Source organism: Oryzias latipes, chromosome 19 (assembly GCF_002234675.1).
Source record: "Oryzias latipes chromosome 19, ASM223467v1".
Taxonomy (NCBI): Eukaryota; Metazoa; Chordata; class Actinopteri; order Beloniformes; family Adrianichthyidae; genus Oryzias; species Oryzias latipes.
In genome coordinates, this window is record NC_019877.2 from 20,562,287 (window position 1) to 20,579,216 (window position 16,930).

Below are 16,930 nucleotides of genomic sequence, written 5' to 3' on the forward strand. Positions count from 1 at the left end.
AGAAGATGAATGAATGAATGAATGAATGAATGAACCGAACATTCATATTTCGTCTGTGCTCCTGCACTTGGCTGTGGTCCCCACCCCTGGTTTGTCTGTGCTCCTGTGCCTGACCATGTCGCTCGTCTCTACTGCTGCGCCTCTACTTAGCTGTGGATCCTGCCTCTGTCTCGTCTCGCGCCCCCAGCTGTCCCCCAAACTCCCTCTGCTGGACTTTAAATATGTAGTTGTAGAGGTAGATAAGCTAATTTTTCCCTAAGAGTTCTGGTACATTGCCGGTCCGTTCTGGGGGAGGATCCCTCCTGCATGTGGACACTCCTGAGGTTTCTTCGTTTTTTCCGGAATCTGGTGTTTTTAGGAGTCTTTCCTTACCGCGAAGGGGGGTCTAAGGGCAGGGATACCCAGTTTAGTTTAGTCTGTTTAGTTAGGTCAGTTTAGAATTTTCCTGTTGAATTCTATGTATTCATTGGGATTGAGAGAACTGAGTCTAAAGATTTGAGCAGTGTGTTGTGAATCAGTGGATCCAATGTTGGACACAAAGTGGAGTTAAGTTGTTTCTTCTCCATGTCATGGAAGACCAGTTTTGGACTTTTACCCATAAGAATCCATGGTGACATCAGCGTAACAGATAAATATCAGAGCGGTCCACTTAGTTTGTGGTTTATTATATTATTTCAGTCTTCAGGAAAAAGGGGTCTGGGTTCTTATCGGTTAAGATAGTTGGCCACGCGAAGAAAATTATGTGAAATGTCCAACAGGGAGATGAAGCATGACTTAAAAACCCTCACAGATGAAAATGATGTTTTTAACTTAGGGACACCGCTGTCGATCTGGTGGAGGCTGGATGGACTACACACTGGAGGAGAGCTGAACACTGTGTGGCAAAGACAACTTTGTAGGTGATGCATTTTCTTGATATTTTGCTTTTTTTTAAATTTCAAGCTTAAATTTGACAGAAGTTTACATTTTAGAATGTTAAAATGCTGTTTTATCATCAATAAGGTCAAAGGTGAATAAAAAAATCTTTAAGTGTTTCATTTGTTGGAAGATAATCGGGGCTGAAGAAGCTACCTTAAGAGTCGGAGATGATTGCGAGTAATATCTCAGGCTGCCTCTTTTCAGGCTCGCCGGCTGACATTAGCTCTACATAACTACATTAGGGAGCCATAAACACAATAAAAGCAGGGCAGAGAGCATAAAAACGGAGAGCAAATGGAGGCTAGATGAGGGAAGCACAGTAGCGAGTGTAAAGATGAGTCTCACTGGGAGCCCCTGAGGTGGGGTGGGGCACACTTTGGGTCAATAGACCTCATACCTTGGAAGAGAACTGGTACATGAGGTGCTTTTTATTGAGATCGTTCATTATGAAGTACAATAAGGAAGCTGGCTTCTCCTGCTGCTGTTGCTCCGGAGTCTCATCGATTCTGGCCTCTGTCACCTCGGCTTCTTTTACCTGCAGTAAGGACAGTCCACACATGAGAGTCAGACACAACATGTATCTGCGCACACGTCCGCTGATTAACTGCAGCACAATCCAATAACACAGTCTGCAGCAAAAAATACAGCTGCTTCTAATCAAAATGCTCTGAAACCACGGGAAACATGAGCGTTTGCTGCAATTGCTTTTCTTTTTACCAGCTAATGTCTGTGCAATTATGTTTTTTTCTTTTAAAAAGAACATCTGCAAAGACAGCACTCATTTCCTCCAATCCTTAGCACCATCATGCTAAGGATTTTGAGAAGCATTCTGAAGAAGAGCTAAAAAAATCTAATTCTGCAGCATAAATGAGAAGCAGTGATGATGTGATTCTCAAAACACAGACAGAAACAAAGCAAAGAGTCACAAAGAAACACCCCTTATAACTGTTACTCACTACGTACTTGGTAGAAACAATTTACAAAAAAACACCTTTTACAAAGCAAATCTGACAGGGAATAAACTCATTCTTAAATGGTCATTACTTAATTGGCTTCTGAATTGAAATGTGTAATGTGTTTTCTTTTTGCTTGTTAATCAGAGAAAAAATCTGCAGAAAACTCACCTGTTGTCAGGAACCCATGGAGGAGAAAAAAAACAAATCCACAAAACCCTCACACCTGTGTTGATTAAGTTCAAGTAAAATATCAGCCACCCCTAAAATCTTGACAACAGAGCCACAAATTTGAGTAAGAATGCAATTTATTTTCTAAATAATGTCATGTTACCCTGCGACAGACTGGTGACCTGTCCAGGGTGTACCCTGCCTTCGCCCACAAGTGGCAGGGATTGGCTCCAGCAGCCCCGTGACCCCGAACGGGAAAAACGTAATAGAAAATGGATGAATGAATCATGTACAGCAGACCCAGCGGTCAGGTCAGAGTCCTTGTGCAGTGCAGGCAGACTTTTAGCATGCTGCTAATATGCATTCATTTACTTCTGATTCATAGTTGACAAAATATGTTTGGAAAGAGGACCTTAAAAAAATCATTCAAACAAACCAAACGTGACCACGGACCAGGCCTGAAGGATGTTTCATGAGACATAGTACTTGTACATCGGGATTAGTGAATTAGGTTGCACATTTGTCCCATCGGAATAAAAAGCGCTGCTAAGTGCACGCTCACTGTGCTTTTGGAAGGAACACGTGTATCACAGAATGACTGATTTAAAATTGACAAATAGTTTTTAATCACATAGAAGCTGCTTGTTAAAATGGAAAGAAGAAATTATCCAAGCAGACGGAGAGACTCACAGAGTCAGTTCAAAATAAAGAAGACATCTAAATAATTTTTGTAGCAGACTTTAAACTGGGTTTGCTTTACGTTACGATTTGGACAGACACGCTTTATTCCATTTATGTGGATCAGTAGTATTTAGCCTTACCTTAAATAGATAACAGATCTGTTTTATGAGGTACAGAACAAACCAGAGCCAAGCCTGGACATAACACAATTTGAAATTCCATTACAATATAATATCAATCTTATAGATAATTTTAACACATTTTAATGTTTAGCAAAGACTGCGAGAGACTGTGAGCTGCAAAAAAAAAACATATTTTATTCGCAAAATCAGACAGACATAAGATAAATCAAATTGACTTCCCAAAGTTAATCTCGTTTGAGTCACGCTAATGTGTTAAAATAATCCCTAAAGTAACTTAAATTGTAGTTAAGTGCAATTTAGCCTCAATTTAATTTAAGACTTTAGACTGGGCTTAGAAAATCTCACTTTAGTCTGACTTATCATGAAACAAATGAATAACTGAACAATTTAGGCCTAATGGCCTCCAATGGATTGTACAAAACGTCTGCTACTCCATCTCAAGTTTTTTTTTTTTTTTTTCTATTTTTAAGTCACAATTAATTTTCTAGAATTTTGAATACATTTGGCTCAGTTAAACCCCCACAAATCAGGGGCAAAACAGACTTAGTTTAGTGAGATGTTAATTTTTGAACACATTCAGTGTTCCCCTGTTTATCTAGGGAGTTACGTAAAAAATAACTAGCGATGGTAGAAATCCAGATGTTTAAAGGCTGTAAAACCCCTCACTACAAACTATAAACACTTGTCTCAGACATACACGAACATTTTTACACTTTTCTCTCACGTTTAAACTCTTAAAGTTCAAACCTTCACAGAAAAAAGGTCTAGGATTAATGAATGAAAACAAATATCTACTCGTGACCGAAGATTTATAAAGATTCAGCAAACTGAACACACTCTGTAAAGGTGACACGGCTCAGAGGAGATTGATTAACAGTGGTCTAAAGCCAATCAGGACGCAGAATGCAATGTTTAAAAAACAATATAACATTGAACTGAAAGAAATTTGTGCGACTGCGAAAGGGGAACTGCAATATATCAAGGGACCATTGTATCTACAGTTTCTGCTGTTCAGATCCTCTGTCTTACTTTGTCTCTGAGTTTGTATCTAACTTTCAGTCCTTTGGCATTTACTCCTTTATTATCAACTTTATGTTTTAACCATTTTATTTATTTTTTGTCTTTAAACCACAATTTTTCCTGCGCTTGGGACGCACACACTCCTCTTTCCTACACAGAATGTTTCCTGAAGCAGAGGACTGATTGGATGATCGTTGGTTCCTGCATTCCCGTAAGACTTCTGCTGTTGTCATGTGGCCAGACCAACACACAGACTTTCTTTACTGAAAAAAGAAAAATCTCCTATATGACAATTCCTTTAAAACATCATCCTACTTTCATGTGTATAGTTATAGTATCACAAAAGGGGACCCCAAAGGCAGCACTAATCAATGTTAAGCATTGATGCCTGGACACTTCAAGGAGGCGCTCTGTGGCGGATTTAGCAGCATCTGCCTGAATGCTAAAATCCAATTTCTGCCTGGTGACCCGAGAGTAAAGAGACACAAAGTGTATCGTGCTTTTTTGGTGCTGTGCTTTAGGCACACATTAACTTACAACCCTGTTGTAACATGTTGTGAGTTTATGCTGTTGTCTCAACACTGTTGTCCATTCACACTTCACTGCGGAAGCTTCAAATCTGACGTTTTTTGGTTTGGTTTTAGTAGTGATGATGAGTAAACACTTTTTTGTTTGGGTAGTCCTCAGGGCTCTGTTCTGTTCTATGCACAGAACACACAAAGCCACTTTTCTTTGCAAGAGCAACAACTTTGACTGTGTAAGTAGCTTAAGACTGAAAAGTGTTGCAGATCAGTGCTAGGTTCTTAACCTCAGAATCTGCTGTATACCAGTGTGGTACCCTTGAGCAAGGCCTATAGTGACTATTTGCCCACTGGTTATCGAAGTAATAGTTTACCTGTCCCATATGAAGATGGATTAAATGAATGTTTTCCCTACCACCTCTTCTCTTAAGCATATTACAATTGTGACAACCGGGAACAAAAATATTTTTAAAAACTGCACAAAGGCAGATCAAAGACAAACAGATGGGCTTGTGGGACGGTATCTGAGCAGGATAAACAGACAGGATAAGGGGGTGGGGGGTCCTGCAATCTCCCCAAAACAGAAAATCAGGAAGAGGAGGGACCTTATTGAAACAAGGGAAAAAGCATCCCACAAACCCTTCTTGAACACTTCGGAACAGATAAGGATGGGGGCATCTCATAAATTTTCCTTGGAACGAAAAGGCAGGATGGATAGTGGGCTGCAGGGAGAACCGTGATGTGAGCAACAGTGGCAACCAGGAGAACACGGAGAGCTTCTCTAAAATCCAGAAAACATCTTGAGCTGTCTCTTTGGTAGTCCAGTCTTTCTGTCATAATCCAGTTTGTGGAGAAGCCCAATACATGAGACCATATTAGAATGATGGAAACTAAAGTACATCACTACCATATGTTTCCCACTATAGGGCAAACCAGATTATGAGGCGCGCCATCAGTGAATGGTCTCTTTTTGAACTTGTGTCATAAATAAGGTGCACTGAACTATGAGTTGCATTAAGCGAGACAAAGGAGTCTGAGATAAGTCAGTGAATCAAACTTTATTCGGTGCTCTTACAGTAACTAAAAAATTGATTGTAACACCCTGTACGTCATCCTCCTTACCTGCATTATCTGCGTAATCTGCATTAGCATATTAACAATACCTTTAACTCCCAACCTTGTGTGTAACACATGAGGAGATAAACTGATACCACTGAAACAAGCATCACTGAGACTATGCTAACTCCCAACCTTGTTAGTAACAAGTAAAAAAAACAAAAAACATAGTCCGACACCGCTACAGGTCAGCCGTGTTAGCGTATTTTCAATTACACCCAACCTGACATTTTGACCGAGCACCATGTACCTCTCAAAACTGCTTCATCATCAGTTAAACACACCCAGACTGAATCCATATTTAAGATTCTCCGGATTATAAGGCGCATTGTCATTTTTGAAAAAATAAGGTTATTAAGTGAGCTTTAATTGACAGGAACTGAACCTAAACCTAATCAAACAAGCAAAAAAAAAAAAAAAAAATGAATGCCAAATCCGAGTTGCTTCCCTATCCCTACAGCTCCTCCCTTGTCCCACATTTAGCCCATTAGGAGATATGGGAAAATATGGTCTTCAAATTTGGATGTTGCTACCGCTTGATGACATCATTAAAAGTACTGGCAGGTAGCTGTCAGCACTCTGAAAATACATAAAAGCATCGGTTTTATAACTTTAATAAGTCCTGCAAAAAACAAAACCTCAATATTCATTTAAAAACTTCTTTCATCACACCCTTTGGAAGAAATGTGTTTGCAAAGGGATAGCCCTAAGTTGCTACGGCTCCTCGGAAAAAAAAACCAATTTCGGACACCACTACAGCTTGAAATGCCCCTACGGTTGAAGCAATAGAGAGGAGCCACAGGGGTTGAGAAGAGGTTGGGATTGGCCTAAGGGACAATACTGAGGATCGGATTTGATCATTCTGAAACTGTTAGTTACGTTTAGTTAAAAAAACAAAAACAAGCATGAAGCAGTTTACCAGTTTAAACCTGGTGAAACCATAAACTGGAGGGAAAGTTAAATGGATTATAAATTGTAGTAACGATTATGCAAAATCTAAACACAACCAAAAGATGAAAATCCCAGCAAGCAGAGTGAAGACACAGATCCCAACAAATAAACTGCAGCAAAATAATTAGTTTGTTAAATCACCTCATGATCTGACATGAATTATGATGGAAAAGCTCTTTAGTTTCACCGCCTGTGGGGCTCAGTAGAAAGTCAGTTCTTAGATTCTCTCTAAAGATGCATGCCTGAAGTGCTGAAAAGAGAAAAAAAAACAGAGTGGGTTTGTGTGATAGAAAGTTGCGTGCGAGAGCTAGTGTGACCTTCCTCGTGCTGCACTGCGCGCTTTTGCGGCGTTAAGCCATCCGCACTTAAACATCCCCAACTGGATGCAGTAATGAGTCCGTTTTTAACAATTAGCTTTCCTCTGGCACATTGTGCTTGTAATTAGCCTTGCTTGGGAAAAACAAACAATTAACCAGTCAGCAGAACACTCTAATTGGGATTAAAATGAGATATTACATCTATCATTTTTTAAGGCAGATGATTAGTGGGTGTTAGGTGATTTGAGAAGTGGAGCGTCTCAGCTTTTTATGGGGTATAGAGCCCACATACATATGTGCACAGCAACTAGATGGCGAAGGTGGCTTTTGCGGCGAAAGACTGCAGATCTCGCTGCGATTCTGGCAAAGGAGGAACTTGACATTTTAAGCTCGTTAGGTCGTCTTTTGTTCCGTTAAATCCGGAGCTCTTTCACCCGGGAGTCGTCTCGAGGCTCAGCAGCAACGCCGCCCTCATTAAAGCCAGAATGGCGCGGAGCCGCTGGAAGAGTACAAACAGGTAGATCCAATCTGCTCCCCCCATCAGGGCAATGATGGTTATCAGTCTGGGTTGTTTACCCACAACAAAAAGCTATTCAGCGATTCATTCCAGGGGCCATGTTTTGACAGGGGAGGGGTGCATGGCAGAGTGCAGAGCCCCCTGTCATACTTCCTGTATTAATTAAAATGAAAAGCGACTTCCACATCTTGTTTTGTTTTTAAGTCTCATCTTTCGGTCTCAGTGAGTTGCTAATTAAACAAGCATCATTAAATCCCATTTCACTCCACTGGAGTTTGCTGAAGGGACACATGGCCCAAAATAACTCTGGCATTTTGAACTATTCGTTCTCCCCCTCACAGTAAAGAAATGTTGATTTGAGAAAAGATGAAGGCCTGCAGGTCTGAGTGAAGATCTGCCTGAGGGGGACAGACAGAAGAGGAGAGTGGAATCAAAATGAAAACCGGACGGTCGAGTCAATCTTCTTACAGGATCTTCCATTTTGATCTCTCAGAGTTGCTGCTGTCAGCCAGACGTGAGCAGAACATGGAGAGATTTTTGACCACCACCCCTCCCAGCCACATCGACTAACTAGCCCTGCACTTTAGGAACACTGAATGTGTGTCAATGTGTTGTCTAATTGCTGCAGTACAGTAGCGCCATCGGCTAATCCATTTCAAACAACTGACATGAAAAGAGCAGATTGTGGATGAGAAGAGGCAGAAGCTTCGTTAGGCGCCACGGCTTTGATCAAGTGAATTCCGTCTTAATTACGAACATTTACATTCACACGGTGAACCGTGCCGTCGGACGGCGCAACTCTGTGGCGCTCATTACTTCTCAGAGTTGGCCATGCAGCTGCCAGGATCCTGCAGTATGGTTCAGTTTACTGAGAGAGCCATTAAATCTGAGCGGGACTGACAGCTTAGTGTTACAGCAGGAGGGGGCGGTGCCGACCAGCAGAGTGGAACAACAGCCTCCGCACAATCACAGATCCAGGGGTCAGCACAGCAGAGGCAGGCACACACATTAGGGAAGAAAAATAAACCTCCTCTTTGATTTTGCAGATGTTGATGTGTGAACGTGACTCTGGAGTGACAATAAAAGAAGACCAAACTCCCTTGAGGACAGCATCAAGACACAATTAAAGGACTCCCACTGCTTTATGAAAAATGGCTGAGTGTCACAGAAACAGTTCCCAAGGTGATGCTGACAAGATGCTAAATTGTTTGTGCTTCTAAGTTAATAAGATTTCTGGATTCCGCATGAAAGAATCATTGCCTTATTGGGTAATTACCATTGGGTTGAGGTCTCGCACTCAGATACTCACACTTTTCTAATTAAATTAGCTTCAGTGACACTTTTTTTAACTATAGAAACACAAATATTAAGTTCTGAAGAAGTAGTAGTAAATTCCGTTTCATAGTTGTGTATTGTTTGAATTTCTTTTTAGTGTTTGTGTACCCACAGTATCTCCTTTGAAGACTATCTCAGAGCTCAGAAGTTAAATTAAATCGTCCTAATCTGAACAGTAGTGACAATATCCAGGTTTAAAATTAGTAATATAAGTTGCAAATCTATTATTTCTTGATGAAAATGCTATAAAAATTTTGAGAACCAGAAAAAGTAATAATGCCAAGGCCTTCCTCTGCTGGTAAAGTTGGATTACTGCTTTGGTTAAGGCTGATTTATACTGGTCCATTTGCAGTGTGTCACCATTGCGTTGCGTTGACACAAAAAAACAGAACATTGATTAATAAATTGTAATGTTTAAATTGTCACTATCATACCTGTGTCTGACATCTGTCTCTCCTCACCACAACACAAGCTTTATGCAGGACTTCTATTTCCAGTCTGTTGACTGGAATCTTGCGGCAAAACGTTCATTGTACTTTCAAAATAAATCTTTATAAAATGTAAAAAAAAATTAAGGTGACATGCCTATGCAATAATTGACTGTAACACCGCAGACAACACCGGGGTCCATTTTCGTCGTGGACGACAAAGTCTAATTTTGGAAGTACAAAAACTTAACATCATTTATGACTCAAAACATGCATTTTACAAGAACTCATTGAGGAAGGAGATGACATGGGGTCTGATTGCTTGAGTATTGGATCAGTGAAGAGAGTAGGACAAACTAATCGACACGGGAGTGACAGGACAAACTGCTCCTGTGGGAGCCAGAGTGGAGCGGGGATGAACCGGAGATGCAACAAACACAATGTAAACTAACTGATGGTCATGAGACGGACTCCCCACACAATGCAACAGAGATCCACCGCAGACGGACCAGTGTGAATTGGTTAGAACCAAAGGACGACACTTGCACTTCCTCCTGCGGAGCCGTTTGAGACCAACAGTAAGTCCCCACATCTCTCCTGCAATTCAAACTGTCAGGAATTGATGGTGTGGGACCAAGTATGCAGAAGACCCGGCAACTAAACTTGGGGAAAAAAAAGCTGACAAAGCAAATGACCTAACACTAAAGAACTGAAAACCAGACACTTAAATACATTGAGGATCATTAACACAAATCAAGATAGCCTTGGATAACCGGCAAACTAAACTTAGTGTGACTGACAGAAGGGAAAACTGCAAACAGAACATGACCACAACCAAGAACACAAATAAAATAAGGAACTAATGCGCTCAATCCTCCCATGAACAGCTGTAGTGTCTGACAGCTGTGTTTGTCCAATGAATTTGGCCATTGTACAGAAACAGAATTATATCATATTTGGTCAGATTATCAACAGCAAAAAAGCTGAAAAACAGGCTTTGAGTGACAAAAAAATAACCCAATAAAGTTAAAGTCCCATTATCTGTCACACACCGGGGTGTTTGAAATTTGTTCTCCACATTTGACCCATCCCCTGGGGGGGCAGTGAGCTGCAGACACAGCCGCACTCTGGAACTATTTGGCTGAGTATCAAGCAGGGAGGCATTGGGTCCCATTTTAGAGTCTTTGGTATGACTTGATCTGAATTTGAACTCACGACCTTCCAGTCACAGGGTGGACACTCTACCACAAGGCCACTGAGCTGATTGATGACACCCTCTGACCCCTTTTCTTCATCTAGTTTATGGTTGGGTTCAAACACATGACAGCAGTGTATTTTATTTTTTAGAAAAAAATAATAAACAATCAGCTAGTGTGGCAAGTATGACAAAGCTCTAAAACTAGATGGCTAATGCTGAATGTAAGGTGAACTGTGTTCCTATTTAGGAGAAGTGTAAAAAAAACACACATGTAAAACCTGTCGGTCCATTTTGGGCCAAAGGTCCTCAACCACTGCAGTCTGGTTCACCTCTTTATGTATCCAGTTTATTTGTTTGTTGCAACACAGTATAATTTTTCTAAAGTACGGGCACCGTACGACACTATCAACAGGTGTGAAACTGACATTAGCCTTACGAATACTTCATGATACACTTACCACAGGCATGACTGGTACATACCATTATCAGCAATCCCCAGGGGGAATGTCTGCAATCCACTAAGGGCTTGGATAATCCTAAAACATGAGCAGCTCCCAAAGGTCACAGGTCAGGTGCATGTGACTATGCATTATCTTACGTGTTGAAAATGTGCTTTAACCCCAGGAGTTAGCTTCAGGAGTGTCAAGTTCCTGTGACAGGCCAGACAAATCAAATGAAATAAACTTCATATTTTACTACCTAAATCTATTTAAAGTATCTTTATAATGTAATTCCATGTCTGATCTATGGTACTGTATATGAAGAAAAAAACAAATATGTGACAGTGGGTTGGAAACACACACACGCAGTGTGGTCTCTTAGTCAGGAACGCTGCAAGAAACTTTACAATTATGGCACTCGAGGCAGCCGTTAATCAAAGGTTTTGGCTGATTGTTTTGGAATCAAACAGCTTGGATGTGCAGACTTCTTGTGATGTAAACACACTGTGTTTTCTCACTGACATGCAGCTTTACAGATAGATAATGACAAGCACTCGGCTTCTGGAGGCTTCTGACTCCTCTGATTCTTACCTTTGATTACAGCGGTTCAAAGGGTGTGGCAATAGAGCCAAGCGTGCAGACGCCGTTTGCACTTGGTTACCCTCAGATCCATTTCAAAAAGTGACAAAATGATGCTAACCTGGCTTTAAAACATTTAAAAAACAACCAAAACAGCCACTAAATACTATGGCCCCCACCCCCAGCCAACACACACAAACCTTCTGACTGTCTCTCCATGCTGACCAGTGCAGGAAACAGCTGCTTCTCCAGACCATCATGTCAGTCAAATCTGCAGCTAAAGCTAGGAATGAGGTTTGGAAATTTAGCTTGGAGGATGAGAAGAAACCCAGGAAGCTCCAAGTTCCATGTACCTGAACTATTAGATCAATTAGGCTTTTTGATTTGGTGCCTGTCAAAGTGAAAACATGTTTTTTTGTATGATAATTCTGAAGTGCTATCCTATAGCCCTACCCTTACATTGACGTGTTCTCCCTACTATGACAAAGGTGGATAAAGGTGAAAAGATTTCATGTAATCCATGGACACCAGTGAAGATCACAAATCATTGAAGAAAAAAGGTTCAGCGCACTGTGTAGTGGGTCTAGATGACCCAACTCCCAATGTTAAAGTGTCTAGGATAGCACAAGGGTTAAAATAAAAATTCAGATTTGCATCAGGACCCATAAGCTTCAGCTTCAACATGACGTGACTGTCTTTTGTGAAAAAAATATTTAATCATTATTGAATATGACCACCCAAAATAAAGTATTTTTCTTAAACAAAAACACCCCCGAAATCTTTTTTTTTCCTACAATCAGAAAACAATATTCATCAGGATGGAATTTGACATAAAAACGTTTTTTTTCTCTCTCTCAATATTTTTGCTAGAATATGAGATTCTTTTTTTTTTTTTTTACCAGAAATGCTCAAAAATTGTGAAATTAATTAACTCTTTCATACTGGAGCTGTAGTCGGACAACAGAAAATATCACATGCTCTTTGACTACCATAACACTTCAACCGTTTATGTAATTAATCTAATTCTAAGGGATTGGTTAATTGTGCAAACACTTTGCTACTAGAAAGTGTTGCATAAATCAGTGCAAGGCTACTTTTTTTGGCTTCAAAACCACTAGGAATTACGTTAATTGCTTAAGGGTCGAATAGTCACAGAAATTAAAGTCTGTCAACATTGAAGCTACAGCTCCAGTGTTGGGATCTGGCCTTAAGCTGCTGCTCTATGGAAAATAAAAGGAGCATCTCCATAGCATGGCTATCAGTCCAGCTGTCCCAAGCTGTTATTTTATCACGCCTACTTGTTAGTATGTCCTTTTTTTTCAAAGTGACTGCCTAAGCAATAAAATCAAATCAGTCTTTAATTGTAAAGCACTTCTCATGTGCAACATAACACAAAGGGCTGTACACAAATAATATACAAACAAACACAATAATGTGAAAATAGATTGAGACTGTGACTTTAAAGTACTTTGTCCTTGAGGAAAGTATAGGAAAGCACTACTGAGGTAAACACCATTTAGACGAAGACTAGGGAAGCTTTGGCCTGATTTCATTAAGAACGATCAGCAGTTTTTCTTGATCAGGTGTTTCTGTTCTGTTCAACACAAGCCAATGAAAACAGTTTTTACCATGTTTACCTAGCAACCTAAAGATAATGTGGATCATCAAGAGGGACATCTTCACTGGATGAAGCCTGTAGTTTGGTGAAGGAAAGCAATGAGGAGGAGGACATATCTGTAATTCATAGCCCACCAAGTGGTTTGTGATGCTAACTCCCTCATCCAAGAAGTGACAGTTGAAAACAAAAAAAAGGTTTGTTTGTTTTAGAAACTTCTCCTGCCTCAGCATGTTCCCAAAAGCATCCTGTACAATCGTTCCAAATTAATCTGTGGATGCCACAAGCAACACACACAAAAATCCCAGCTCAACAATAAATTGTTGCTTTTAAATTTGTCTTTATTGAGCTTTCATCGTACAACCGCTCTGCGCATTTTCCAGCAGCTCCACTTCTTACCACAGCGGTGATCCAACTCCCCTTCAGGGATGAATAAAGCTTACTTTAATATCTCATATCTTCCAAACTTGGGAGACTATGATGCGAACTGGAACTTGTGAACACGACTGCATTTGCATTGAGATTCAGGTTTGACGAGCAGATTAGCACAACCTCTGCTCCTTTGTTTGCGCCTGTCAGGCCTTCTGAAAAGTTCCCTGAATAATTTAGATTATCATACTAACACTGTCAACACTCATTCTTTTGTTTTGCTGTCGTCAGCATGGATTCATGCGGCAGCAGATAATAGTGGGATTTAATATGTGTGCTTATGTGTGGAAATGTAAGCTACTTTTCTGAACCTGCTGCAAAAACAACCACAATAAATAACATTTAAATACAGTAGATGATAATAAGAGTACACTATAGTAATACTAATGCTGTATTCTGTCACTGATTGTTCTACCTGTCTCTATGGACATCGTTATATGCTGCCAGTGCCTTGATTACAGCCTGCATACATGGTTTCAGTAAACTAATAGAGAATACCTGCAGTTATCTCTCAAAACTGCAATGATAAAAAAAGGTTTGTTTGCTATTTAAAGTCTTGGATTTTCAGCAAATCAAAAGTCTTGATTCTGTAGTGACCAGTTCCTTAGGCCAAAAGTCTCTCAAAGGAATGGATTTTTTTTTGGGCGTCAATATTGGAAAACTGACTTTTTTAAAACCAAATTCTGGGCATTTAGGTTGGAAAAAAAACGTGGCCGCTGAATGGTTTTGCCACAATAAGGGTAACAGGAAACAGATCTTGGGGTCACAATTTGCTGCTTTTATTTAAAGTGTAGCAATGATTGGGGCGTTAACATCTCCACTGCTTTGTCCAGCAGCAATTCCATACCAAGCAAACTGGCAACAAACCATTACATAATTGGGTATTATTTCCCTCCACCAAGTCACAACTATAATATATATCAAGATTTATTAATGGGAAATGTTACAAAAACACATTTAGATTAAATTGTAATATTAAATCATAGTTTTTATACCAATCATTTAATAGAAATACAACAAATGTTGAAATAACACACATCAACACCCCTGCTTTCCTATTTCATTTTTATTTTTCCCCAAATCTCAAGCACTGTGGAATGAACGAATGAATGAATGAATGAATGAATGAATGAATGAATGAATGAATGAATGAATGAATGAATGAATGAATGAAACTTTAGTACTAAAGCACTTTAAAACACCACCAGAGTACCAAAATACTTTACATTATTTGTATTGTGTACATGTTGACATGTGAACTTTTTTGATGCCAACAGGTGTGTTTATAACATCTGAGTGTGTGTGGACAGGCCCCGCCCTTATAGACGAGTATTACATCTGAACCTCACTGTAATGAGTATAACCATCCAGTAACTTGTTGCCTTATGCTGCTTTATGCCCCCCCCCCCCCCCCCCTTTCTATAATCACCCTCCTATCCCCCCCTCTCTAATATCCCTCTCTCTCCCTCCGTCCTTTCCTTTTCTGTCCGGTCCAACACAAAAGGTTTTCAAATATGACTAAAATGAATAAAGTTTGGCTTCGATTAAAAAATGGTGCACCGCCTCATAGGGGGCCCCCTACATTTTGGAGAAGATTTTAGACTTTTAAGTGACCTCATGGTAGTGAAAACAGTGTAATTCCTCTGCTCCAACATGCCAGGTTCAACTATCTGTAGTTATGAGCTGATCCGGTGTGCTGGAACAGGGAAACAAGTCGAACATTTAGGATTCATGGGTCAAGCAGGAGAAACACTTGCATAGTATGAACAATTGAATGAATTATTAAGTATCATATCGTGTCTTCCACTCTCTTCATCCCACCTCCCTTCCACAGTGCCCTAAACTTCATCTCCAGCACTCTCTAAAAGGTTTTCTAAGCTGACATCTGCATTAGGACAAAGGGTGCACAGCGCATAGGGCGACCTTGCAGTGCTTTGAAAGGCTGCCTTCTGATTTACACTTGTCTGTCTGTGGTGAGTCTTCCTTGCTTTGCGTGGGGAGTCTGTCTCATAATCGTCAGTTGTATTGCCTCATTCATTGTATCTCACCCCCTCCCCATAGCTTCCGAAGGAGTGGTTTTCTTGCCACCCCCATCTCATCCACATCCAAAACTTTAAAAATCAGACCCCGTACTCTCTCCTTCTTCACTGAATTCTTATAAAATTCATGTTTTTGACATAAGTGATATAATGTTTTTCCTCTTACAAAATTCAATTTCTGCTATCCATGACTATGATGGACGCTGATGTTATCCCCATTGTTAATGTGCGTTATCACATGGGCACGTCACCTTAAATATAAAATGACATTTTATAAAATTTTATTTTGAAAGTACAATGGAAGTTTTTATTTTGAAACCCAGACTTGTTTCCAGTTTCTCCGGCTTTTGCCCTAGAAGTTGATGCTTCAGTTGACTGGAAATAGAACATCTGCAAAAAGCTTGTGCTGGTTGTCAGACACAGGCATGATGGAGGTGATGCAAACATACCGACTGATTATTGAACGTTCTATTTTTTGTGTGTCACGTTGCGGATGGACCACAGACGGACCAGTGTATATCAGCCTTAAGACTTTTCTACAAAACAAAAACCCAATTAATTCATTTTATTAGCAACATATTCGATAAATGATTATAAATTTACCTTTAAAAAGTACTTTTTTCAGAAGATAAACCATTTTTTTTACACAAAGAGAGCACTATTTTAACCCCACTGAACATTATTTCTACATTAACACAGACTTCCTGTCTTTGCTTAAGTCTTTCTTCTAAGGCGCTGCTGACAAGACAAGAATAAAACCACAAACAAATACATCTCTGGGTGAAACTAAAACATGGGGGATCAGTTGACAGACTGCTGATGTCTCTATAAAGGAAAGACATGCTGCACTTTCCATCTGTTGGTCTTTCATGACATTTTGTTAATTTGATGTTAATGAAAGCGATAGCTTACTCCCAAAACTGTACTTTTTGTGAGCAGCTTTTGTTAAATAGAAGTTCTTCTCTCTATAATGTCCCGATTGAAGTTTCCAGAGAGCTCTTCTGTGGAAACATGCATTATAGTCAGCTTGTTTGATCTTCTGACTGACTTCATCCACCTGTCTTAGCAGAATAACGCTTCGTCATTGGGTCCTTTGTTGAGCCCGTCCCACCCTTTGCCTCTCCCGAGTTTGCTCCAGATGGCTGTCAGCGAGGCGATGGCCTACAAACCTCCTGAGACGTGCCAGCTTTCAAAACAGCCCGTTCGTCATCCAAATCGCAACGGCTCGTTCCCAACCCGCTTGTTCTGTAAAAGCCAACCATAAAAAGTTCCAGTCGGTCCCTCTGCAGCCACTATAGAAGCCTGTATGTGCTCACTGAGCAGCGCGCAGACTCTGTGGAAATTAAATACAAGTCAAACTCCGCTCTCCCTTTGGCTGCCCCAGGGACTTGTGGGAGAAAGTAAAAGTAATGAAGTAATGAATATTACTGCAACATAACACTTCACAGCACACACAATCTTCACCCCCCTGAATTCATTAACCCCGTGAAGGTTTGGGTTGAATGATAAATAACCACAGACTAAGGAGGAAGGCATACACTGAGCAGCACACAAGTGGC

General features: G+C 40.3%; 1 long non-coding RNA gene across 1 annotated transcript in view; it reads right to left on the reverse strand.

Annotated features, from left to right (window-relative positions):
* Positions 1-1,326: 1,326 nt before the first annotated feature.
* LOC110017204 overlaps positions 1,327-16,930 on the reverse strand; it is a 29,686-nt gene continuing 14,082 nt past the window's right edge. Inside the window, exon 4 of the long non-coding RNA XR_002872179.1 lies at positions 1,327-1,453. This is a non-coding gene — a long non-coding RNA (uncharacterized LOC110017204). The remainder of the gene's footprint in view (positions 1,454-16,930) is intronic.